Genomic DNA, 26003 nt, shown 5'->3' on the forward strand with positions numbered 1-26003 from the left:
CCAGGCACGACTCCAACACCACCATTAAGTTTGCAGACGACACAACAGTGGTAGGCCTGATCACCGACAACGATGAGACAGCCTATTGGGAGGAGGTCAGAGACCTGGCCGGGTGGTGCCAAAATAACAACCTATCCCTCAACGTAACCTTGACTAAGGAGATGATTTTGGACTACAGGAAAAGGAGGACCGAGCACACCTCCATTCTCATCGACGGGGCTGTAGTGGAGCAGGTTGAGAGCTTCAAGTTCCTTGGTGTCCACATCAACAAAAAACTAGATTGGTCCAAACATACCAAGACAGTCGTGAAGAGGGCATGACAAAGCCCATTCCCCCTATTCCCCCTCAGGAAACTAAAAAGATCTTCAGAAGGTTATACAGCAGGAACATTGAGAGCATCCTCCCTGGTTGCATAACTGCCTGGTACGGCAATTGCTCGGCCTCTGACCGCAAGGCACTACAGAGGGTAGTGCGTACGGCCCAGTACATCACTTGGGCTAAGCTGCCTGCCATCCAGGACCTCTACACCAGGCGGTGTCAGAGGAAGGCCCTAAAAATTGTCAAAGACCCCAGCCACCCCAGTCAGACTGTTCTCTCTACTACCGCATGGCAAGCGGTACCGGAGTGCCAAGTCTAGGACAAAATGGCTTCTCAACAGTTTTTACCCCTAAGACTCCTGAACAGGTACCGTAAATTCCGGACTATAAGCCGCAACTTTTTTCCCAGGCTTTGAACCTCGTGGTTTAAACAATGACGCGGCTAATATATGGATTTTTCCCGCTTTCAATTTTTTTCTCTCCAAAAAAACACATTCTGTGACGTGCTCAGTTTTTTGGCGGCATAAAGCTTTCATTAGACCAATGAAATTGCCGAACGGGTTACGGTCACCAACTTTTTTGTTTATTGTTTAGATTAAATCGAGCGCTCTCAAACTTCTCATCATTCTGATTACGGTAGTCATTTTGTCACCCTCATCATGGCAAAGACATGGAGAAATGCATATGATGCAGCTTACAAGTTGAAGGCGATTGATCTGGCTGTTGGAAAAGGAAATAGAGCTGCTACATGGGAGCTTGGTCTTAATATGTCGATGATAAGACGTTGGAAACAGCAGCGTGAGGAATTGACAACTAAAGCTTACTGCTAATGTTTTATTTTTTGTTACAAGCCGTGTTTCATTAAAGCCTATTTATTTTTGTTACAAGCCGTGTTTCGTTAAAGCCTATTTATTTTTGTTACAAGCCATGTTTCGTTAAAGCCTGTGTAAAGCTAATTTGTTTCAATGTACCAGTAGGCACCTGCAGCTTATAGACATGTGCAGCTTATTTATGTTCAAAATATTTTTTTTATTTTTTATTCAGTGGGTGCAGCTTATATTCAGGTGCGCTTAATAGTCCGGAAATTACGGTAATCAAATGGCTACCCAGACTATTTGCATTGTGTGCCCCCTCCCAACCCCTCTTTTTACGCTACTGCTATTCTCTGTACATCATATATGCATAGTCACTTTAACCATATCTACAAGTACATACTACCTCAATCAGCCTGACTAACCGGTGTCTGTGTGTAGCCTCGCTACTTTTATAGCCTGTCTTTTTACTGTTGTTTTATTTCTTCACTTACCTATTGTTCACCTAACACCTTTTTTGCACTATTGGTTAGAGCCTGTAAGTAAGCATTTACCTGTTGTATTCAGCGCACGTGACAAATAAACTTTGATTTGATGTCGAAGGAATTGTCCGTAGAGCTCCGTAACAGGAATGTGTCGAGCCACAGATCTGGGGAAGGGTCCTAAAGAACACAGTGGCCTCAATGATTCTTAACCTGTCTGGGCTAGGGGGCAGTATTTTCACTGCCGGATAAAAAACGTACCCGATTTAAACTGGTTACTACTCTTGCCCAGAAACGAGAATATGCATATAATTAGTAGATTTGGATAGAAAACACTCAAGTTTCTAAAACTGTTTGAATGGTGTCTGTGAGTATAACAGAACTCATATGGCAGGCAAAAACCTGAGAAGATTCCATGCAGGAAGTGGCCTGTCTGACAATTTGTAGTCCTTCTGTTGCATCTCTATCGAAATTACAGCATCTGTGCTGTTACGTGACACTTTCTAAGGCTTCCTGTGGCTCTCTAAAGCGTTCAGAAAGCAGAATGACGCGTCTCCTGTCTCTGGGCAAAGTACAGCAGCAGAGTTTGTAAGTGGACTGCCTGGGGACAGTGAGACTGGAGATACGCATTCACGAGACCTCACCATTTTTTTCTTTCACTCTTTGAATGAATACAATGTTGTCCGGTTGGAATATTATCGCTATTTTACGAGAAAAATAGCATAAAAATTGATTTTAAACAGCGTTTGACATGCTTCGAAGTACGGTAAATGAATATTTTGAATTTTTTTGTCACGAAATGCGCTCGCGCGTTACCCTTCGGATAGTGACCTGAACGCACAAACAAAACGGAGGTATTTGGATACAACTATGGATTATTTGGAACCAAAACAACATTTGTTGTTGAAGTAGAAGTCCTGGGAGTGCATTCTGACGAAGAACAGCAAAGGTAATCCCATTTTTCTAATAGTAATTCTGAGTTTAGGTTGCCCCAAACTTTGTGGGTGTCAAATTAGCTAGCCGTGATGGCTGAGCTATGTACTCAGAATATTGCAAAATGTGCTTTCGCTGAAAAGCTATTTTAAAATCTGACATAGCGTTTGCATAAAGGAGTTCTGTATCTATAATTCTTAAAATAATTGTTATGTATTTTGTCAACGTTTATCATGAGTAATTTAGTAAGTTCACCGCAAGTTTTCGGTGGGTATGCTAGTTCTGAACATCACATGCTAATGTAAAAAGCTGGTTTTTGATATAAATATGAACTTGATTGAACACAACATGCATGTATTGTATAACATAATGTCCTAGGAGTGTCATCTGATGAAAATCATCAAAGGTTAGTGCTGCATTTAGCTGTGGTTTGGGTTTTTGTGACATATATGCTTGCTTTGAAAATGGCTGTGTGATTATTTTTGGCTGGGTACTCTCCTGACATAATCTAATGTTTTGCTTTCGCTGTAAAGCCTTTTTGAAATCGGACAACGTGGTTGGATTAACGAGAGTCTTATCTTTCAAATGGTGTAAAATAGTCATATGTTTGAGAAATTGAAGTTATAGCATTTTTGAGGTATTTGTATTTCACTGGCTGTTGAAAAGAGTGGGACGCTAACGTCCCACCTAGCCCATAGAAGTTAAATGGGAGAAATGTGGAACCACCAACACTTTTCCTAGAGCTGGCCACCCGGCCAAACTGAGGAATTGGGGGAGAAGGGATTGTCAGGGAGGTGACCAAGAGCTCCAGAGTTCCTCTGTGGAGATGGGAGAACCTTCCAGAAGGACAACCATCTCTAGTAGAGTGGCCAGACAGAAGCCACTTTAAGGCACATCACAGCCCACTTGGGAGTTTGCCAAAAGCACCGAAAGGACTCTCAGACCATGAGAAACAAGATTCTATGGTCTGACGAAACCAAAATTGAACTTTTTGGCCTGAAAGCCAAGCGTCATGTCTGGAGGAAACATGCACCACTCATCACCTGGCCAATACCATCCTTACGGTGAAGCATGGTGATTTTTCAGCGGCAAGGACTGGGAGACTAGTCAGGATGGAGGAAACGACAAACAAATTAAAGTACAGAGAGGTCCTTGATGAAAACCTGCTCCAGAGCACTCAGGACCTCAGACCGGCGAAGGTCCACCTTCCAACAGGACAACGACCCTAAGCACACAGCCAAGAATGCAGGAGCGGCTTCGGGACACGTTTCTGAATGTCATAGAGTGGCCCAGCCAGAGCCCGGACTTGAACCCGAAAATAGCTATCCAACCTGACAGAGCTTGAGAGGATCTGCAGAGAAAAATGAGAGAAACTCCCCAAATACCGGTGTGCCAAGCTTGTAGCGTCATACCCAAGAAGACTTGAGGCTGAAATTGCTGCCAAAGGTGCTTCAACAAAGTACATTTACATTTAAGTCATTTAGCAGACACTCTTATCCAGAGCGACTTACAAATTGGTGCATTCACCTTATAATATTCAGTGGAACAACCACTTTACAATAGTGCATCTAAATCTTTTAGGGGGGGGGGTTAGAAGGATTACTTTATCCTATCCCAGGTATTCCTTAAAGAGGTGGGGTTTCAGGTGTCTCCGGAAGGTGGTGATTGACTCCGCTGTCCTGGCGTCGTGAGGGAGCTTGTTCCACCATTGGGGTGCCAGAGCAGCGAACAGTTTTGACTGGGCTGAGCGGGAACTGTGCTTCCTCAGAGGTAGGGAGGCGAGCAGGCCAGAGATGGATGAACGCAGTGCCCTTGTTTGGGTGTAGGGCCTGATCAGAGCCTGAAGGTACGGAGGTGCCGTTCCCCTCACAGCTCCGTAGGCAAGCACCATGGTCTTGTAGCGGATGCGAGCTTCAACTGGAAGCCAGTGGAGAGAGCGGAGGAGCGGGGTGACAAAGAGTCTGAATACTTATGTAAACGTATAGTTCTGAACTTTTTTAATACATTTGCAAACAATTCAAAACCTGTTTTTGTTTTGTCATTATGGGGTTTTGTGTGTAGATTGATGAGGGACATTCAAATCCATTTTAGAATAAGGCTGGTTCCAAAATGTGGAAAAAGTCAAGGGGTCTGAATACTTTCCAAATGCACTGTACGTTGAGCACTCGGGCAACACCGATTTAACTTTAAGCAATTAGTTTACTTAACTCAGTCAGAACAAGGCAAGAATAAATACTGGCTAACCCATAAGCTCTCCAGAACCATAATTGATTGTACCGTTATTAAAACCTGTTGGAGTTAGGGGGCAGTATTATTATTAGTAGCATTTTATTAGTAGATTTGGATAGAAAACACTCTGAAGTTTCTAAAACTGTTTGAATGGTGTCTGTGAGTATAACAGAACTCATATGGCAGCCAAAAAACCTGAGAAAAATTGAATCAGGAAGTGGGAGAAATTAGAAATGTAGTTTTTGTTTTGAATCCCTTGAAAAACTACAGTGACATAGGATTTACGTTGCACCTCCTAACTCTTCCATTGGCTGTCAACAATCTTTAGGAACTGGTTTCAACCGTCATCTGTTACCGGGCAGAAAATTATGGCTCAGTCAATCACTGGCCAGTCTGAGGAGAGGTGTCTTATGATGCGCGTGCATGTGACTTTTTTTTTTTTAATTTTCTGGGATGAATACCTATTGCCCGGTTGTAAAAGTATCGCAATTTTACGTTAAAAAATACCCTAAAGGATTGATTGTAAACATCGTTTGATGTGTTTCTACAAACGGTAATGGAACTTTGAACATTTAGTCTATGGATTTGCGTCCACGCCACATGGCATTGTAAAGTGTTCTGGATGGGTCAACAAAACGGACGTATTTGGACATAAATGATGGACTTTGCAGAACAAATTAACATTTCTTGTGGAAGTGGGTGCCCATCCGAGTGCATTCCGCCGAAGATCAGCAAAGGTAAGTAAATATTTCGAACATATTTTTTTAGATTTGTCGACGTCGTGGTTGTAGGCTAACTGTATAGCTTAGCATTGAAGGCTAAGTTCTGTACTCAGAATATTGAACAATGTGCTTTTTCCGTAGTTATTTTGAAATCTGACAGTGGTTGCATAAAGGAGAAGATTATCTCTTATTCTTTAAATAATTGTTATACATTTTTTCAACGTTTATGAGTTCTTCTGGAAATTAAATGTGCCTATTCACCGGCAGCTTTGGGGAGAAAACATTTTCTGAACGTAAAGCGACAATGTAAAAATTGGGTTTTTGGATACAAATATAAACTTCATCGAACAAAAAATGCATGTATTGTCTAACATGATGTCCTAGGAGTGTCATCTGATGAAGATTGTCAAAGGTTAGTGCTTAATTTTAGCTGTATATCTGGTTTTGTGATGGCTATCCGTGCTTGGAAAATGGCTTTTTTTTTTGCTAAGGTGCTATGCTAAAATAATCTAATGTTTTGCTTTCACCATAAAGCCTTCTGAAATCGGACAATGTGATTGGATTAACGAGTAGAGTATCTTTAACCTCTATGGGCTAGGTGGGACGCTTGCGTAACAGCCAGTGTAATCCCGTGGCGCGTTATTCAAATTCCTAAAAAATGCAAAAACTTCAATTTTTCAAACATATGACTATTTTACACCATTTTAAAGACAAGACTCTTGTTAATCTAACCACACTGTCCGATTTCAAAAAGGCTTTACAACGAAAGCAAAACATTAGATTATGTCAGCAGAGTACCCAGCAAGAAATAATCAGACACCCATTTTTCAAGCTAGCATATAATGTCACATAAACCCAAACCACAGCTAAATGTAGCACTAACCTTTGATGATCTTCATCAGATGACAACCCTAGGACATTATGTTATACAATACATGCATGTTTTGTTCAATCAAGTTCATATTTATATCAAAAAACAGCTTTTTACATTAGCATGTGACTAGCATGTGACTAGCATTCCCACCGAACACTACCGGTGAATTTACTAAATTACTCACGATACAGAACTCCTCTATGCACTCGATATGTCCGATTTTAAAATAGCTTTTCGGTGAAAGCACATTTTGCAATATTCTCAGTAGATAGCCCGGCATCGCAGGGCTAGCTATTTAGACACCCAGCAAGTTTAGCACTCACCAAAGTCAGATTTACTATAAGAAAAATGTTATTACCTTTGCTGTCTTCGTCAGAATGCACTCCCAGGACTACTACTTCAATAACAAATGTTGGTTTGGTTCAAAATAATCCATTGTTATATCCAAATAGTGGCGTTTTGTTCGTGCGTTCAAGACACTATCTGAAAGGGTAAATAAGGGTGACGAGCATGGCGCAATTCGTGACAAAAAATGTCTAAATATTCCATTACCGTACTTCGAAGCATGTCAACCGCTGTTTAAAATCAATTTTTATGCCATTTTTCTCATAAAAAAGCGATAATATTCCGACCGGGAATCTGCGTTTAGGTAAACAGACGAAAGAAAATAAAGCATGGGGTCGACTCGGGCACGCGCCTAAGCCCATAGTACTCTGATCGGCCACTTGCCAAACGCGATAAAGTGTTTCAGCCAGAGGCTGCCTCGATATCGTTCAGCTTTTCCTGGGCTCTGAGAGCCTATGGGAGCCGTAGGAAGTGTCACGTTATAGCAAAGATCCTCAGTCTTCAATAAAAAGAGCCAAGATGAAACACAACTTGTCAGACAGGCCACTTCCTGCATGGAATCTTCTCAGGTTTTGGCCTGCCATATGAGTTCTGTTATACTCACAGACACCATTCAAACAGTTTTAGAAACTTTAGGGTGTTTTCTATCCAAAGCCAATAATTATATGCATATTCTAGTTACTGGGCAGGAGTAGTAACCAGATTAAATCGGGTACGTTTTTTATCCGGCCGTGTCAATACTGCCCCCTAGCCCTAACAGGTTAAAATGCCGTATAATACTTGAATTTTAATTTTGAGATCATTTTGTTTTGAATTTTGCGCCGTGCTATCTCACTGGTTGTTGTCCAACCAATCCCGCTAACAGGATTTTATCTCGAAGGGGTCCTCTAGAGGTTAACCTTAGACAATGTAGAGGTTTCAAGAAAAGGCATAGAGCTGTTGAGCTCTAGACAAAACATCAAGTCACTTTTTAACTCCTTTGACAATTCTAGACAAAACATTGAGCATCTTAACAGCACATTGAATAAACACCCAAGTCTTTTTCTCATTAAAACATGGCATGACACACCTGCCATAACAATTTCTGACCAGGCTATGTATGTTTATGACAAAATGACTTCACTGTCGCCGCCACTGGCTCAGCCAACCGGAGTGGACAATGCAATGTATGATAAGATGCATGATCAACAGTTCATCTGTATGATCTCAATCAAAGACAGACTGTAAGCCTTATGAGCAAGAAACAGGACCATTTAACAGTGATCAATGCTTTAAACTGGAGACAGAAAATGTGCAAACTATTCAATAGATGACAATATGGTGGAAACAACGTAATGGCTTGATTTGATCTCTGGATGGCAGCAAAGAGCCATCAACCAGCAGGTAGAGTGACTATGGCCCAGTCCAGAAACAACCCCTTGCCTTATCCATGCACTTCATGTAGATTTGAAAGAATGATATAGGTATAAGCAATATGGTAGGAGTTGCACGCGGCCCTCTTACAGATTAAGTCGTTTTTTTGCCATACTGGCTTATACCTATCCAATCCTTTGGGCTCCTGAGTGGCGCAGCAGTCTAAGACACTGCATCTCAGTGCTTGAGGCGTCACTACAGACACCCTGGTTTGATTCCAGGCTGTATCACAACAGGCCGTGATTGGGAGTCCCATAGGGCGGCGCACAATTGGCCCAGCGTCGTCCGGGTTTGGCCGTCATTGTAAATAAGAATTTGTTCTTAACTGACTTGCCTAGTTAAATAAAGAAATCTGCTGTAAGTGCCTAAGGGGAAAAGGGGCATACAATAGTAAATCATGCTACCATGGAGTTACCTTGGATGTTAAGTTAAACTGAGTCCAAACATTATCCTTGTTATAGGCTTACAGTCCTAGGATGCCATCAAGCAGCCATTGCACCTCCAGGTCTAAGTCATGCTCCAAATTATGGCGATAAACATTACAAAGAGACTAAGGTAAGGTAGGAGCTGAAGACACGTACCCAAATATGTGACGATGTACAAACTATAAAACTAATCGACAATTAACTTGAACACTTTTGTATCGTTTTTCTTGTAATTATGCTCAATTTGGAAACAATATGTGACTCGTTCAGGAAACTAGGCATATGTCGCGCGTCACTACTTCACAGGAGGCATTTGAATGTAAACTTTGTTTTTATTTTGATCAAAATGCATTTTTTTGGCAGAAATGCCTTCTGGAACATGTGAACTTTCATGTGTCTTAATAACAAACTTGCATTCCATCTGTAAATACGAATAAAATTGTTAAATTACGAGCCTAGTTGTTTTAACCACGGAAAAAGACAGGAATATTCCCACTAGCCATGATTGGCTGAGATAATGGGTGGGCTGGGCATGCCGAGAGATGAGTTCAGATTGGTCTGCCATGTAGCAAGCTACTGTCTATAACATGAGCTGGTCAGTATGTGTAGGCAAGCCTTTCTAATGCTGCTTTTTTGAAAGATATCACGTAGTAGAACTGCAAAAGTGTTGCTCTCCCTTTTGTTGAAGGCCGAGTTTTGAAATCAGTGGAATGCCCGGCGGATTTAGAGAATGATAGCTAAAGAGATGAAGAAAATTCTGCCGTTTGATTGCAAATATGAAAAGAGAGTCGAAAAGAGAACACACAGAAGGCTGTTGTATAAAATACCTGCTCCAGATTCCATCTTCAAACTAAAGGAAGCATGGCATCCATGACAGAGGGGAGAAGAGTCCATCCATATATACAGGTAAGATAGTCTAGCTAGCTACAATTTCAGATATTATACGTTTATAATTTTGTCAGAAAGTCATTTTCATTTCAAGTTAAAGCGTAGTGTTAGCTAGTTAGCTGGCTGGCTAGCTAACGTTACATGTATGATCTGTGTAGTAATATTATTCGGATCTCAGAGCCATTTGCATTGCTAGTTATAGCCTAATGTTAGCTAGCTAACATTGAACCTGGTTGTTAGCTACCTGCCGATTCATGCAGGGCAGTAACGTTATGAGTTGGGATTATGGTTAATTGTTTAGCTAGCTACATGTCTAAACAAAAGACTCCACTATGCAAGTAACCATTTCACTAAACATTCTGTAACCTGTGCATGTGACAAAGAAACTCAGATTTGATATAATATGTGTTGACCAGAGACGGTAATTTGAAGAACATGACCTGCACCAAAGTCAAATCAGGAAATAACGTTAGGCCAACGAGACAGTGTCCACGTTCTAAAATCCTCCGGTGGAATGCCCTGCTTTTATTTCGTCACACAACCATAAGCTATTTTCTGTAATTGACGAGCCATTAACTTGTAAACAATGATCTTGTTGTGAGTTTATTTTCCTGTAATAATGAAGACAAATTAGCGAAAGTGAAGAAGTTGTCAGCGATATGATATGGACGTTATTTTAACTGGCTAGCCAGCCAACTTAAAATTAGCTTCCTAACAAGCTAGAAACGAACCAAAACATTGTTTAGAAACTTGCTTTTAGTTGCCTGGTTTGCTATATTGACATTTCTAAATGGGTGGGTTTATTGGTGTTAAAATACACAAGTTATGCCATTTTGGACCACCAGGCTGCTGATGTCATGCAGCCTGTAGTTTGTGTGTTTAAACTTAATGACAAGTTTGATGTCGGACGACCATAGAATGTTCATGTCACTGCAACAATTGTTGATAGATGTAGTATAAACCAGCATTTAGTCTTGAAATCTTAGGTTGTTTAGTGCATGGCCTCACATATGAATCCTTAAAGAGATGGGTGGGGCTAAGGCTTGAGAGGGTGTGACGCTAAATGGCTTTCCAGTAGGTTCTCAAAAGTGGGGTTACAAGTTTATCCACTTTCAAAGCAGTATTACTTTCCCATTGTTCCACAACTGTATTGTATGCTATCCCATTTTCTAGCTCAGAGTCTCTACTTTTACCCAATGAAAAAACACAATTTCAAATTTTGTTACACAAGACCGAATCGAGCCGGTCGGTCACATATTTTTGTCAATAAATATCAAGACTAAACAGAATAAGTTTAGAATGTAGTTTTTAAAGCCATAATTGTGAGGGTGTTTCTGCCCAACGGCAGCCCCATCAACTTGGTTTGGTATAAAGCTGAGGGATTGGTCTGCGGAAATGTAACTCAAATTCATGAATGGCGCTATGGATGCAAAGGCTGATTGTCGATGAGATCAACATAGTTTGAACATATTTTGAATATGTTGCAACTTAGAACTGAGTTTTAGGAAGTTGGACTATGTCTGTCTGGTTAATGCACTGCAGGGGAATCTCACATGTGAACATGAGCGAAGACAAGTATGTATTAGTACATGTACAGTGCCTTGACAAAGTATTTATGGATTTCTTCACATTTTATTGTGCTACAAAAGGGGATTAAAATAGGTTTGTCATTTTTTGTCAATCCACACAAAATACTCTAATGTCAAAGTAAAAAGATTAAGAATTCATAATTAAATAGCCGTTACATAAGTATTCAGCCCCTTTTGTTTAGGCTACCCTAAATTAGTTCAGAAGTAAAAATTGGTTTAAAAGTGCAATATGCAGAAATCCCTCAACCATTTCCGGTTTGCTAAAATTCTAATAGTTAGCCTAATTTAAGTTTATGTGACAAAACAATCCAGTGTAGAGAATCATTGCACCATCTAAACTGCTGTGAAATATCTTTTCAATAAGCAAAAATATTGCATTATCAGCTGTTTGAACTGGTGTAAAAAACTAAATAAAAAGACGCAAAAACAAAACTTAAGGGGAAGCAGAGAAATGGTGCACATAGAAAAGATCTACCAATCCTTAGAATTGCTTTCAATGATAATTACAGATCAATAACTTACATTTATATGTTAATTTGGTCAGGTCACCCAAAAGTTACATATTGCAGCTTTAACAAATCGAACACATTACTGAGTAACTGCCTCATGGTATTGGTATGCTTGACATTGGCAAATACTGGGGATTTTTTCAGGATAAAATAAACAGTCTGCTTTACACCAAAAACTGGGAAAGGAATTCACCTTTTAGCAGGACAATAACCTACAACACAAGGCCAAATCTACAATGGAGTTGCCTACCAATAAGTCAGTGAATGTTCCTGAGTAGCCAAGCTGCAGTTTTGACTTAAATCTGCTTGAAATCTATGGCAAATGTTTTAAATCAAATCAAATTTGATTGGTCGCATACACATAAAGAGCAGATGTTATTGCAGGTGTAGCGAAATGCCTGTGTTCCTAGTTCTAACAGTGCAGTAATATCTAGCAATACACAACAATCCAAAAGAAAAATAACGGAATTAAGAAATAAATAAGTATTAGGACAAGCAATGTCAGAGTCCAGTGTGTGGGTATATATACTGCTCAAAAAAATAAAGGGAACACTTAAACAACAATGCAACTCCAAGTCAATCACACTTCTGTGAAATCAAACTGTCCAATTAGGAAGCAACACTGATTGACAATACATTTCACATGCTGTTGTGCAAATGGAATAGACAACAGGTGGAAATTATAGGCAATTAGCAAGACACCCCCAATAAAGAAGTGGTTCTGCATGTGGTAACCACAGACCACTTCTCAGTTCCTATGCTTCCTGGCTGTTGTTTTGGTCACTTTTGAATGCTGGTGGTGCTTTCACTCTAGTGGTAGCATGAGACGGAGTCTACAACCCACACAAGTGGCTCAGGTAGTGCAGCTCATCCAGGATGGAACATCAACGCGAGCTGTGGCAAGAAGGTTTGCTGTGTCTGTCAGCGTAGTGTCCAGAGCATGGAGGCGCTACCAGGAGACAGGCCAGTACATCAGGAGACGTGGAGGAGGCAGTAGGAGGGCAACAACCCAGCAGCAGGATCGCTACCTCCACCTTTGTGCAAGGAGGAGCAGGAGGAGCACTGCCAGAGCCCTGCAAAATGACCTCCAGCAGGCCACAAATGTGCATGTGTCTGCTCAAACGGTCAGAAACAGACTCCATGAGGGTGGTATGAGGGCCCGACGTCCACAGGTGGGGGTTGTGCTTACAGCCCAACACTGTGCAGGACGTTTGGCATTTGCCAGAGAACACCAAGATTGGCAAATTCGCCACTGGCGCCCTGTGCTCTTCACAGATGAAAGCAGGTTCACACTGAGCACATGTGACAGACGTGACAGTCTGGAGATGCCGTGGAGAACGTTCTGCTGCCTGCAACATCCTCCAGCATGACCGGATTGGCGGTGGGTCAGTCATGGTGTGGGGTGGCATTTCTTTGGGGGGCCGCACAGCCCTCCATGTGCTCGCCAGAGGTAGACTGACTGCCATTAGGTACCGAGATGAGATCCTCAGACCCCTTTGTTAGACCATATGCTGGTGCGGTTGGCCCTGGGTTCATCCTAATGCAAGACAATGCTAGACCTCATGTGTGTCAGCAGTTCCTGCAAGAGGAAGGCATTGATGCTATGGACTGGCCCGCCCGTTCCCCAGACTTGAATCCAATTGAGCACATCTGGGTCATCATGTCTCGCTCCATCCACCAACGCCACGTTGCACCACAGACTGTCCAGGAGCCACCTCATCAGGAGCATGCCCAGGCGTTGTAGGGAGGTCATACAGGCACATGGAGGCCACACACACTACTGAGCCTCATTTTGACTTGTTTTAAGGACATTACATCAAAGTTGGATCAGCCTATAGTGTGGTTTTTCACTTTAATTTTGAGTGTGACTCCAAATCCAGACCTCCATGGGTTGATAAATTGGATTTCCATTGATTATTTTTGTGTGATTTTGTTGTCAGCACATTCAACTATGTAAAGAAAAAAGTATTTAATAAGATTATTTCATTCATTCAGATGTAGGATGTGTTATTTTAGTGTTCCCTTTATTTTTTTGAGCAGTATATATATATATATATATATATATATATATATATATATATAAACACACACATATCATTCAAGAGTTTTTATTTATTTTTACTATTTTCTACATTGTAAAATAATAGAAGATATCAAACTATGAAATACATATGGAATCATGTAGTAGCCAAAAAAGTGTTAAACAAATCAAAACATTTTATATTCTTCAAAGTAGCCACCCTTTGCCTTGACAGCTTTGCACACCCTTGGCATTCTCTCAATCAGCTTCACCTGGAATGCTTTTACACACACACACACACACACACACACACACACACACACACACACACACACACAGAAATGTCCTTGTTTTTTAAAGAAAATCACTTTTTTTGTCCATTAAAATAACATCAAATTGATCAGAAATACAGTATATACATTGTTAATGCTGTAAATGACTACTGTAGCTGGAAACAGCAAATAGGTTATGTAATATCTAGATCTGCATACAGAGCCCCATTATCAGTAAACATCACTCCTGTTCTCCAATGGCACGTTGTGTTAGCTAATCCAAGTTTATCATTTTAAAAGGATAATTGATCATTAGAAAAACATTGTGCAATTATGTTAGCACAGCTGAAAACTGTGTTCTGATTAAAGAAGCAATAAAACTGACCTTCTTTAGACTATTTGAATATCTGGAGCATCAGCATTTGTGGGTTTGATTACAGGCTCAAAAACGGCCTTCTGAAACTCGTCAGTCTATTCTTGTTCTAAGAAATGAAGGCTATTCCATGCGAGAAATTGCCAAGAAACTGAAGATCTCGTACAAGAGCAAACTGTCCCTAACCAGAATAGAATGAGGAGTGGGAGGCCCCGGTGCACAACTGAGCAAGAGGACAAGTACATTAGAGTGTCTAGTTTGAGAAACAGACGCCTCACAAGTCCTCAACTGGCAGCTTCATTAAAAAGTACCCGCAAAACAGCAGTCTCAACGTCAACAGTGAAGAGGCGACTCCGGGATGCTGACTTTCTATCAAAATTCGTTTTTGGGCAGAAATGCCTTCTCGAACATGTGAACTTTCATGTGCCTTAATAACAAACTTGTATGCCATCTGTAAATACAACTGTTAAAATTAAGAGCCTGGTTGGTTTAGCTACAGAAAAATACAGCAACCTTCCCGCTAGCCATGATTGGCTGAGATAATGGTGTGGGCTGGACATGCCGGGAGATGTTTGGATTGGTCTGCCATATAGCACACTTCTGTCTATTTGAGCTGTTAATTATGTATAGGTAATCCTCTCAAGCGCGGCTTTTTTTATTGTCCCACTTAGCAAAACTGAATAAGCCTAATGTCAAGTTAGTGTAATGTTAGCTAGTTAACATTAGCTGGCTGGCTCGCTAGCTTATGTTACGTGTATGCTCTCCACTTTCTGGAGGACAGAGTTTTGAAATCAGTGGAATTTGCGTATGACAGCTAAGGAGATGGAGAAAACACCTGTCTCCGGATTACATCTTCAAACTAAGGGCAACCATGACATCCGACAGGAGACAAGCCCATCGATGATGTATACAGGTAAGATAGTCTAGCTAATTTCAGATATAAGTTTCTAATTTTGACAGAAAGTGGTTTGATTTCAAGTTAAAGTGTACTGTTGGCTCACTAGCTAACATTACGTGTATGATCTTATTTGTATCTCAGATCCGTTTGCTTGACTAATTATAGCCTAATGTTAGCTAGCTAACATTGAACCTAGTTTCTTAGCTACCTGCAGATTAATGCAGGGTAGTAACTTCATGAGTTGGGATTATGGCTCATTGTTTACCTAGCTAGCTAGCTACATTTCATAAGGAAAAACACATCGGAGTGTGCCAGAGCGCAGAATAACTGATGAATTTACGAACGCTCAACCACCGTTGAATATGGCCGGTGTCAGTAAACGTCAGCAAATAAGCATAATTAAATTGTTGCCAGCAGCAGTTAGTCACCAATGCTCTGGATAACATGAAAACAGCCTACCCAGCTCTGCTAGGTCAAGTAAAATGGTCAGAGTGGGGTGTTCTCTCATTATGTGTCTGAAAGTAGCTAGTAAGCTAGCCAATGTTAGCCAGTTAGCTTGGGTGCTTGATTGGCATTGTGAGGTCAGAACGCTCGGATCTACCCCAACTCCTCGGCCAGAAAGTCCAGTGAGCACTTGAATGCTCCAAGAGCGAAACGCTCCGAATTTACAAACAGACATTGACAGCACAGTTGCAGTGACCAACGCTCCGGATAACATAACAGCCTAACCAGCTCTGGTAGGATAAGTAATGTTCAGTGAGCTGTTCTCTCATGTGTCTGGAAGTAGCTAGCAAGTAATCTTGGGTGCCTGATTGCTTTTCTTAATTATTAAAAAAATAAAATATGAAAAAAACAGTATGTAGCCGATCTGTGTATGGACCCTAAAAGGTTTGGTATGAATATTAGTTCAAAACCTATGAACCTCAGCTATCATAGTTGTTGTATCGACTTCAAGTCTGAATGGAATTAATGAAGCCTATGGATTGAGTAGAATAAAATAACTTTGTGCCGAGGATGCAAGTCCTATAAACATGTACTGTAGTTATTACCACACATGAGATCCCCACATTGAATATATACTCTTCCTTGGCAAAGAAAGGTGCGGTTCAGGTATGAATCTGAGACATTCTTTTTCTGTTATATCATATACTAGGTGTAGCAAACTCCATTATTTGAATGATGCTGTGTCTGCATGTATGCATTACAATTATACACTTCAACAGTGTTTACCACTCCTGCTCCTGGGACATCAATGATTACACATTGTAACTATGTAATAGACTAGAAATATGATTTAAGTAAAGGCTGATTTGTAATTCATATATACAGCAACCAAACAGTACACTACACTTCCTATGCATATCTAACTACCTTCATCTGCATTAATCTGAGGACAAAGGATAGGTGTAGTATTTCAATGAGATACTTCATTTCAACCAGTGGAGAATGTGAAACGCTTTATTGAAAGAAGTTCATTATCCAGGTGTTATAAATACATATATTATAATTAAGATAATTGTAATATTATATTATAAAGTTACAAGTTCAATCTGTACTTTAATGCACATATGGTGATAATTATTTAAAAAAGAGGAACAAAGAGGAGGTGGGAAGAGAGGGGACAGAAAAGACAGAAAAGGAAAGAGGTAAAACAGAGGAGCAGGGAAGACAGCATATGATTAATGAATTACAGTGCTACCCTAATATTCTCTCAGTTCATCACAATTACATAGTGTCTCCTAACCAGCTTCGGGCTCCCAATCTGCCCGAAGGTTATCTTAAGAGCGGGTGAGGTGGCGATGACGCGACTGACTTCCTCTCTCACATCAAAACACACCTGCAGACAAGAGACAGATGGATAGAGAGAGAGCATGATTAAGCTTTGTTTTTTTTTATTCTAACACTGTCAGTCACAATCATCAGGAGGTGAAATGCAAAACTGACCTTGGATCATTAACTCTGGGACTACTAGATCTCTATTTCAATGTAAAGCCTCTCTTTAATAATACTATCCGGTTGACCCGAACAAGTCACCTCTCACCTATGATCATGCTGTGCCCTCTGTCAGCCAGTTCAGATGCAGGAGGGGTTCACCAGCACAGCTGATATAACTGTGTGTAGTCTCACCTGGTGTCCACACTAAGTGGCTACAGAGTACTTTATGCTGAAAAACAGAAGATAATGTCATTAGACTTTTACATTACCAGATCACAAATACATAAATACCACTTGAAGCTTGATGACTTGATCATTTGAATCCATTGTGTAGTGCTAAGGCAACAGCTGGTGAGGTGTCAGGTTCGCCTCTGTACTTAAAGGGTGACTATTCCAACTGTGAAATTCTGCAGATCTGTCGCAGACGAGGTAGGAACACATATCCCACACAGAAGAGGTGGATAGAATTTGACAGGTCAAGGTAGCCGTCTTCCTCCAAACTGTGCAGCAAGTTGTAGTACTGACATGTCAAAGCACTCCAAACATCTCTCCATAAGCGTTCCACTCTAACAGAGAGAAAGAAAAGGTTTTGTGGGAGGGAGGAACCTAATCTCTGTGGTCTTCCTCCATGAATAGTGAACACTGAGGTGGGTCCGAGGTTATAGAAATGCAAGTTGTGTGTGCCTCTGTGAGTGGTGACAGACTGTATGTGACGCAGACACCTATCTGAGTGTACCTGAAACATTTAAATAGAGGGCTTGGTTATTGCAAGGCTAACCCCCAGGGAAATCATGACTTGGCAGCAACAGGGTCTTGATAGTCCAGTGAAAATGGCTGTGTTATGTGGTGTAAATCTGAAAATTCGCAGCTGACATCTTAAGGGTTTTTTAATTAATGCATGCGAGACAGGTTCCATGTACATCAAGGTAGGCAGAGAGGAAGAGAGGAAAAGAACAAAACAGTTTAATTACCTCTGGTTATGGACAAATTTGCCAGCCTGTTTCTCGGACAGTGAACTGGCAATATGTACATTTTTGACCCCTTGATCAGCTCGCACTCTGAAAGTAAAGAAAAAAACGTATTTTTTGTAGATATGAAAACAATAACTGAGATATGACCGTTCAATCTAAAGCAGCAGATGTCATTTTCAGGATACGTCAATTCAGCACAGAAAGCTTAAACCCAGAATGGTATTGTGGTTGTTCATTATGTGATGGGAAATATGCAACATGCATACAAAATAATATACTTACCTTCCTTGAAAATGTCATCTATACCGCCCAAGATGACAATGTTGTATCTTGAAAAAAAAGCATTGGAATTAAAAGTGAAATGTTTAACCTATTAACCTGCATTATTTATGTATTACCAGTTGATGAAGTACAACTCCCATTTCATACATCATTGAAAATTTGTCTACAAATAAGAATAAAAAGGTTTAAATAACTTCTTAGATTTGATGGAGACATTATACATCTTAGTACCTTATCAATTTATGATTTGTATCAGTGTGGACGAGAGACAGGGAAGCAGGAACAGAGTATTTTTGCCGAGCAATGCAACGAAGCTGGATCTTTCTAGCAATGATACCTGCACCATCTACACGCTGCAAAGACTCCCTAATTCTTCGCCATTGTACACGATAGCCCATTGCTTGGAGACTTCCTTTGACCATTTTAAAGCCCCCATGAGGCATCCTGGCCTTAATGGCCCTGACTTTCTGGTCTAACTTCATCTGACATATTAGAATAGCATTTCCTGACAGTGTTCTTTCATCCTTCTGTAAAAAAAGCTAACTGTTACAGTCAAAAAATATGCTTACATATCGACTATGAAACAAATAGGACATGGCCTGCTTATGATTTGCAATGAAAGAAAGTTATATGAATTCACCTGAAAAAGGCGAGAATAGGCGTTCGTAGCTAAAGGTTTTTGGTTAGCTTGAGAATAATAATTGCATGATTTATCATTCAACGGTTGCATGTGTTTATGTAATATAGATGTATGAACCGACACTGAATCATAGGAGCTAACTACTATAGAAGTTGGACGGAAGAACGCCCAGTACTGCTTACCTGAGATGCCATCATCACAGTCCTTCGAAGGTGTCCGCTATGACTTCCTTTGTGTCGGAAAGAAAGGCTGAACAGTTTTGGTTGTAGCCAAACTGACACTCAAAATGGCTAAAATGGAGGGTGGTTGATAACGAAATTAAATTGGAGTTTTGTTTTCAAATACATTTTTTGTTCTCAAAATACGAACCACATAGCATATCATTACAGAAGAATGTACCGGTATGTTAGCTATCTACCTAACGTTAGTAGTTAAACATCAAACTTGCCAGTATATTAACTATAGGCTATCTAACAACCGTCACGTTGTACAGCGCCATTTATCCGTACCATCCTAACAGAAACCCAGAGGGTTTTTCGTTTTTCATGGAATAGAAACGCCATAATATCAAATTAATTAACCTGTTATGGCTAGGGGGCAGTATTGACACGGCTGGATAAAAAAACGTACCCGATTTAATCTGGTTACTACTCCTGCCCAGTAACTAGAATATGCATATAATTATTGGCTTTGGATAGAAAACACCCTAAAGTTTCTAAAACTGTTAGAATGGTGTCTGAGTATAACAGAACTCATATGGCAGGCCAAAACCTGAGAAGATTCCATGCAGGAAGTGGCCTGTCTGACAATATATTGCCCTTCTTGATTATCTCTATCCATTACAGAGGATCTCTGCTGTTACGTGACACTTCCTACGGCTCCCATGGGCTCTCAGAAGGCGGCAAAAAGCTGAATCGTGGCTTTGCAGGCTCTGGCTGAAAAAAAGTAGCGCATTTGGGTAGGGGCTGGTTACAGTACTGTGAGACTCAGGCGCGTGCCCGCGTCGACCGAATGCTTTGTTTTCTTTCCTCTGTTTACCTAAACGCAGATTCCCGGTCGGAATATTATCGCTTTTTTAACGAGAAAAATGGCATAAAAATTGATTTTAAACAGCGGTTGACATGCTTCGAAGTACGGTAATGGAATATTTAAAAAATTTTGTCACGAATTGCGCCATGCTCGTGACCCTTATTTACACTTCGGATAGTGTCTTGAACGCACGAACAAAACGCCGCTATTTGGATATAACGATGGATTATTTTGGACCAAACCAACATTTGTTATTGAAGTAGCAGTCCTGGGAGTGCATTCTGACGAAGAACATCAAAGGTAATCAAACTTTTGTAATAGTAAATCGGAGTTTGGTCAGGGCTAAACTTGGTGGGTGTCTAAATAGCTAGCCCAGCCATCACGGCAATCTACTCAGAATATTGCAAAATATGCTTTCACCGAAAAGCTATTTTAAAATCGGACACCTCGATTGCACAAAGGAGTTCTGTATCTATAATTCTTAAATTGTTATGTTTTTTGTGAACGTTTATCGTGAGTAATTTAGTAAATTCACTAGAGGTTTGCGGGGGGTATGTTAGTTCTGAACGTCACATGCTAATGTAAAAAGCTGGTTTTTGATATAAATATGAACTTGATTGAACAAAACATGCATGTATTGTCTAACATAATGTCCTAGGTGTGTCATCTGATGAAGATCAAAGGTTAGTGCTGCATTTAGCTGTCTTCTGGGTTTTTGTGACATTATATGCTAGCTTGAAAAATGGGTGTCTGATTATTTCTGGCTGGGGACTCTGCTGACATAATCTAATGTTTTGCTTTCGTTGTAAAGCCTTTTTGAAATCGGACAGTGTGGTTAGATTAATGAGAGTCTTGTCTTTAAAATGGTGTAAAATAGTCATATGTTTGAGAAATTGAAGTAATAGCATTTCTAAGGTATTTGAAAATCGTGCCACGGGATTACACTGGCTGTTGCGTAGGTGGGACGATTTCATCCCACCTAGCCCAGAGAGGTTAAGCAAGTACAAGTCAAAAATTTGGATTACACCTACTGATTCCAGGATTTTTCTTTATTTTTACTATTTTCTACATTGTAGAATAATAGTGAAGACATCACAACAATGAAATAACATATGGAATCAGTTAACAAATTCTTATTTCCAAGGACAACCTACTCCTTCCTCCCCGTCGGGGAATTGAACCCGGGTTTCCGCGTGCCTGCATTTTGTAGTACAGACATGGCCTGCTCTTCCCTATGTAAGGAATTAGGCACTTTCCCATATTTACTACAGTAAGCCTACAATACAATGTTCACTTGTCAGACTGCACAGTAGCCTAATAAACAAACACAGGTGGCTTATATCGTCAAAATGCTTTATTATCCAAACGTAAAAGCATATACGTACAGTACTGTATTTCATCCTCAGCATCTTTATGCTTCCGTTAATAAAATAATGATTAAAAAAGTATTTCAAAATGCAGATGTTGATTTAGTTATGATCCATAAATTACTATGGGAATAAATATAAATGATTTACATAAATATTGGAACAAAGTTGTCTAATGAAGGCAAACAATTTAGAATCTTCCAATCCTCTTATGCTGTAGACTACTCCCGACCGTCACGTTGAACAGCGCCATATTTTCCATTCCATCCTAACGGAAACCCTGAGGGTTTTGTTTTTCTCGGAAAATAAACACCATAACATTACTCTAATTAATTAAGCCAAACCTTAAAATCAATCTCAAATACTATGTTATTACAAAAAAGGTTAAGTTCTCTGGTAATGCCAAGAATGAAGACTATCAAACGCTTTTCAAAGATGCCCTCTGGTGGTCAAACTAGCACTAACTTGCATTAACAGAAAAAATGGCTGACAATTAGATAACGTGCCACAGAATGCTGCAGCAGCCTGCAAGGTGTGCTGCAGTATGACGCAACTTTTAACCTCTTGGGGCTAGGTGGGACGCTAGCGTGCCACCCGTGGTGCACTCCATCAACAGCAGGTGCATTTCAAGAGCGGCAAATTTGAATCCAAATAAATGTCAAAATTCAAATTTTTCAAAAATACAACTATGTTACACCATTTGAAAGATAAACATCTCCTTAATCTAACCACGTTTTACGATTTCAAAAAGGTTTTACGGCGAAAGCATAAATTTAGAGTATGTTAGGACAGTACATTTACAAGAGTTGTGTGTAATGTTTTGTCAAGTCAAAGACAGGGTCACCAAAACCATAAAACCAGCTAAAATGATGCACTAACCTTTTACAATCTCCATCAGATGACACTCCTAGGACATTATGTTAGACAATGCATGCATTTTTAGTTCTATCAAGTTCATATTTATATCCAAAAACAGCGTTTTACTATGGCATTGATGTTGAGGAAATCGTTTCCCTCCAATAACCGGCAGTCAAGTCAGCGTCACAAATTAAATAATTAAAATTAGAAAACATTGGTAAAATATTATATTGTCATTTAAAGAATTATAGATTTACATCTCTTGAACGCAATCAACTTGCCAGATTTAAAAATAACCTTACTGGGAAATCACACTTTGCAATAATCTGAGCACTGCGCCCAGAAAAATACGGCGTTGCGATACAGACTAGACGTCATGTTGGGGAGATCTAAAATCGAAAATACTATGTAAATAATCCATTAACTTGGATTCTCTTCATCAGATGTCACTTCCAGGTATCACAGGTCCATAACGAATGTAGTTTTGTTCAAAAAAGCTCATCATTTATGTCCAAAAATCTCCGTCTTGTTAGCACATGATGTAAGCCAGCCGGACTTCTCGTCATGAACGAGGGGAAAAAATATATTTCCGTTCGTTCAAACATGTCAAACGTTGTATAGCATAAATCATTAGGGCCTTTTTTAACCAGAACATGAATAATATTCAAGGTGGACAAATGCATACTCTTTTATAACGTATTGGAACGAGGGTACCCAACATGAACTCGCGCGCAAGGTGTCTAATGGGCCATCATCGTTCCATGGCTCTTGTTCGGTCAGATCTCCCTCCAGAAGACTCAAAACACTTTGTAAAGGCTGGTGACATCTAGTGGAAGCAATAGGAAGTGCCAAAATATTCCTAAACCCCTGTGTTTTTCAATGGGATAGGTTTAAAGTCAATACAACACATCAGGTATCCACTTCCTGTCAGAAAATGTCTCAGGGTTTTGCCTGCCAAATGAGTTCTGTTATACTCACAGACACCATTCAAACAGTTTTGGAAACTTTAGAGTGTTTTCTACCCATATATAATAAGTATATGCATATTCTAGTTACTGGGTAGGATTAGTAACCAGATTAAAATCGGGTACATTTTTTTTATCCAGACGTGCAAATGCTGCCCCCTAGACCCAACAGGTTAAAGGAGCAACCGCTGTATTCTACTCTTCTGTATTTTAGACAATGCCACTGACATTGCTAGTCCTGATATTTATATACTTAATTCCATTCTTTTACGTCAAGATTTTTGTATTGTTGTGAATTGTTAGATACTATTGCACTTTGAGCTAGAAACACAACGTGACCAATATACGTGACCAATAAAATGTGATTTGATTTTGACATGCATATAAATACATACAATATGAATAAAAATAAAACGCAACATGTAAAGGGTTGGTACCAATGTTAACATATTTGTGCACATCCCTGTCAGTGAGCATTGCTCCTTTGCCGAGATAATCCATCCACCTGATAGGGGTGGCATATCAAGAAGCTGATTAAACAGCATGATCATTACACAGCTGCACCTTGTGCTAGGGACAACAGTCCACTCAAATGTGCCGTTTTGTCACACAGCACAATTCCACGTCTCAATTTGAGGGCATCTTAACAAAGGGATCGTCTGAGAACTGCCACCCGAACAGCTGATGAAACTGAAGTATTTGTGTGTAATAAAGCCATTTTGTGGGGAATGACGTATTCTGGATTGGCTGGGCCTGGCTCCCTGGTAGGTGAGCCTATGCCCTTCCAAGCCCACCATGGCTGTGCACCTGCCCAGTCATGTGACATCCATAGATTAGGGCCTAATTAATTTATTCCAATTGACTGATTTCCTTAAATGAACTGTAACTCAGTAAAATCATTTCAAATGTTGCATGTTGCATTTATACATAATTTATATACTTAAAAAAAAAATACATTATGGACAGTATGTCGATAAAATATGTAGTATATCTGAAGAATAATACATCTGACAAAATTGCTGTCTAGCCAACATCGTGAAAAAGCTTGAAGAGTTATGAGAAGAATATGGGGGAAAAAATTGCACAATCCAGGTGTGCAAAGTGCATACATTTGATTTATTAGGATCCCAATTAACCTGTCTGGGCTAGGGGGCAGTATTTTCACGGCCGGATGAAAAACGTACCCAATTTAACCTCTATGGGCTAGGTGGGACGCTAGCGTGCCACCCGTGGTGCACTCCATCAACAGCAGGTGCATTTCAAGAGCGGCAAATTTGAATCCAAATAAATGTCAAAATTCACATTTTTCAAACATACAACTATTTTACACCCTTTGAAAGATAAACATCTCCTTAATCTAACCACGTTTTACGATTTCAAAAAGGTTTTACGGCGAAAGCATAAATTTAGAGTATGTTAGGACAGTACATTTACAAGAGTTGTGTGTAATGTTTTGTCAAGTCAAAGACAGGGTCACCAAAACCATAAAACCAGCTAAAATGATGCACTAACCTTTTACAATCTCCATCAGATGACACTCCTAGGACATTATGTTAGACAATGCATGCATTTTTAGTTCTATCAAGTTCATATTTATATCCAAAAACAGCTTTTTACTATGGCATTGATGTTGAGGAAATCGTTTCCCTCCAATAACCGGCAGTCAAGTCAGCGTCACAAATTAAATAATTAAAATTAGAAAACATTGGTAAAATATTATATTGTCATTTAAAGAATTATAGATTTACATCTCTTGAACGCAATCAACTTGCCAGATTTAAAAATAACCTTACTGGGAAATCACACTTTGCAATAATCTGAGCACTGCGCCCAGAAAAATACGCGTTGCGATACAGACTAGACGTCATGTTGGGGAGATCTAAAATCGAAAATACTATGTAAATAATCCATTACCTTTGATTCTCTTCATCAGATGTCACTTCCAGGTATCACAGGTCCATAACGAATGTAGTTTTGTTCAAAAAAGCTCATCATTTATGTCCAAAAATCTCCGTCTTGTTAGCACATGATCTAAGCCAGCCGGACTTCTCGTCATGAACGAGGGGAAAAAATATATTTACGTTCGTTCAAACATGTCAAACGTTGTATAGCATAAATCATTAGGGCCTTTTTAACCAGAACATGAATAATATTCAAGGTGGACGAATGCATACTCTTTTATAACGTATTGGAACGAGGGTACCCAACATGAACTCGCGCGCCAGGTGTCTAATGGGACATCATCGTTCCATGGCTCTTGTTCGGTCAGATCTCCCTCCAGAAGACTCAAAACACTTTGTAAAGGCTGGTGACATCTAGTGGAAGCAATAGGAAGTGCCAAAATATTCCTCAGCCCCTGTGTTTTTCAATGGGATAGGTTTAAAGGCAATACAACACATCAGGTATCCACTTCCTGTCAGAAAATGTCTCAGGGTTTTGCCTGCCAAATGAGTTCTGTTTTACTCACAGACACCATTCAAACAGTTTTAGAAAATTTAGGGTGTTTTCTATCCATATATAATAAGTATATGCATATTCTAGTTACTGGGTAGGATTAGTAACCAGATTAAATCGGGTACATTTTTTTTATCCAGACGTGCAAATGCTGCCCCCTAGCCCTAACAGGTTAAACAGGTTACTACTCTGGCCCAGAAACTAGAATATGCATTTTATTAGTCGATTTGGATAGAAAACACTCTGAAGTTTCTAAAACTGTTTGAATGGTGTCTGAGTATAACAGACCTCATATGGCAGGCAAAAACCTGAGAAAAATCCAAGCAGGAATTGAAAAGTCTGGGAATTGTAGTTCTTTTGATTCTCTATCGAAGCTCCAGTGTCTGTGGGGTGACGTTGCA

At 40.0% G+C, this 26003-nt stretch overlaps 1 protein-coding gene and 1 long non-coding RNA gene across 35 annotated transcripts in view; both read right to left on the reverse strand.

Annotated features, from left to right (window-relative positions):
* LOC106568684 (disks large homolog 1) overlaps positions 1-26003 on the reverse strand; it is a 347451-nt gene that overhangs the window by 197791 nt on the left and 123657 nt on the right. The window lies entirely within an intron of this gene.
* On the reverse strand, positions 17144-19481 carry LOC106568687 (uncharacterized). The gene is made up of 3 exons (XR_006758732.1): positions 18290-19481; positions 18008-18094; positions 17144-17602 (listed from the first exon to the last, which is right to left on the reverse strand). It is a non-coding gene; the product is annotated as an uncharacterized lncRNA (long non-coding RNA).

This window comes from Salmo salar, chromosome ssa14 (assembly GCF_905237065.1).
Source record: "Salmo salar chromosome ssa14, Ssal_v3.1, whole genome shotgun sequence".
NCBI lineage: Eukaryota > Metazoa > Chordata > Actinopteri > Salmoniformes > Salmonidae > Salmo > Salmo salar.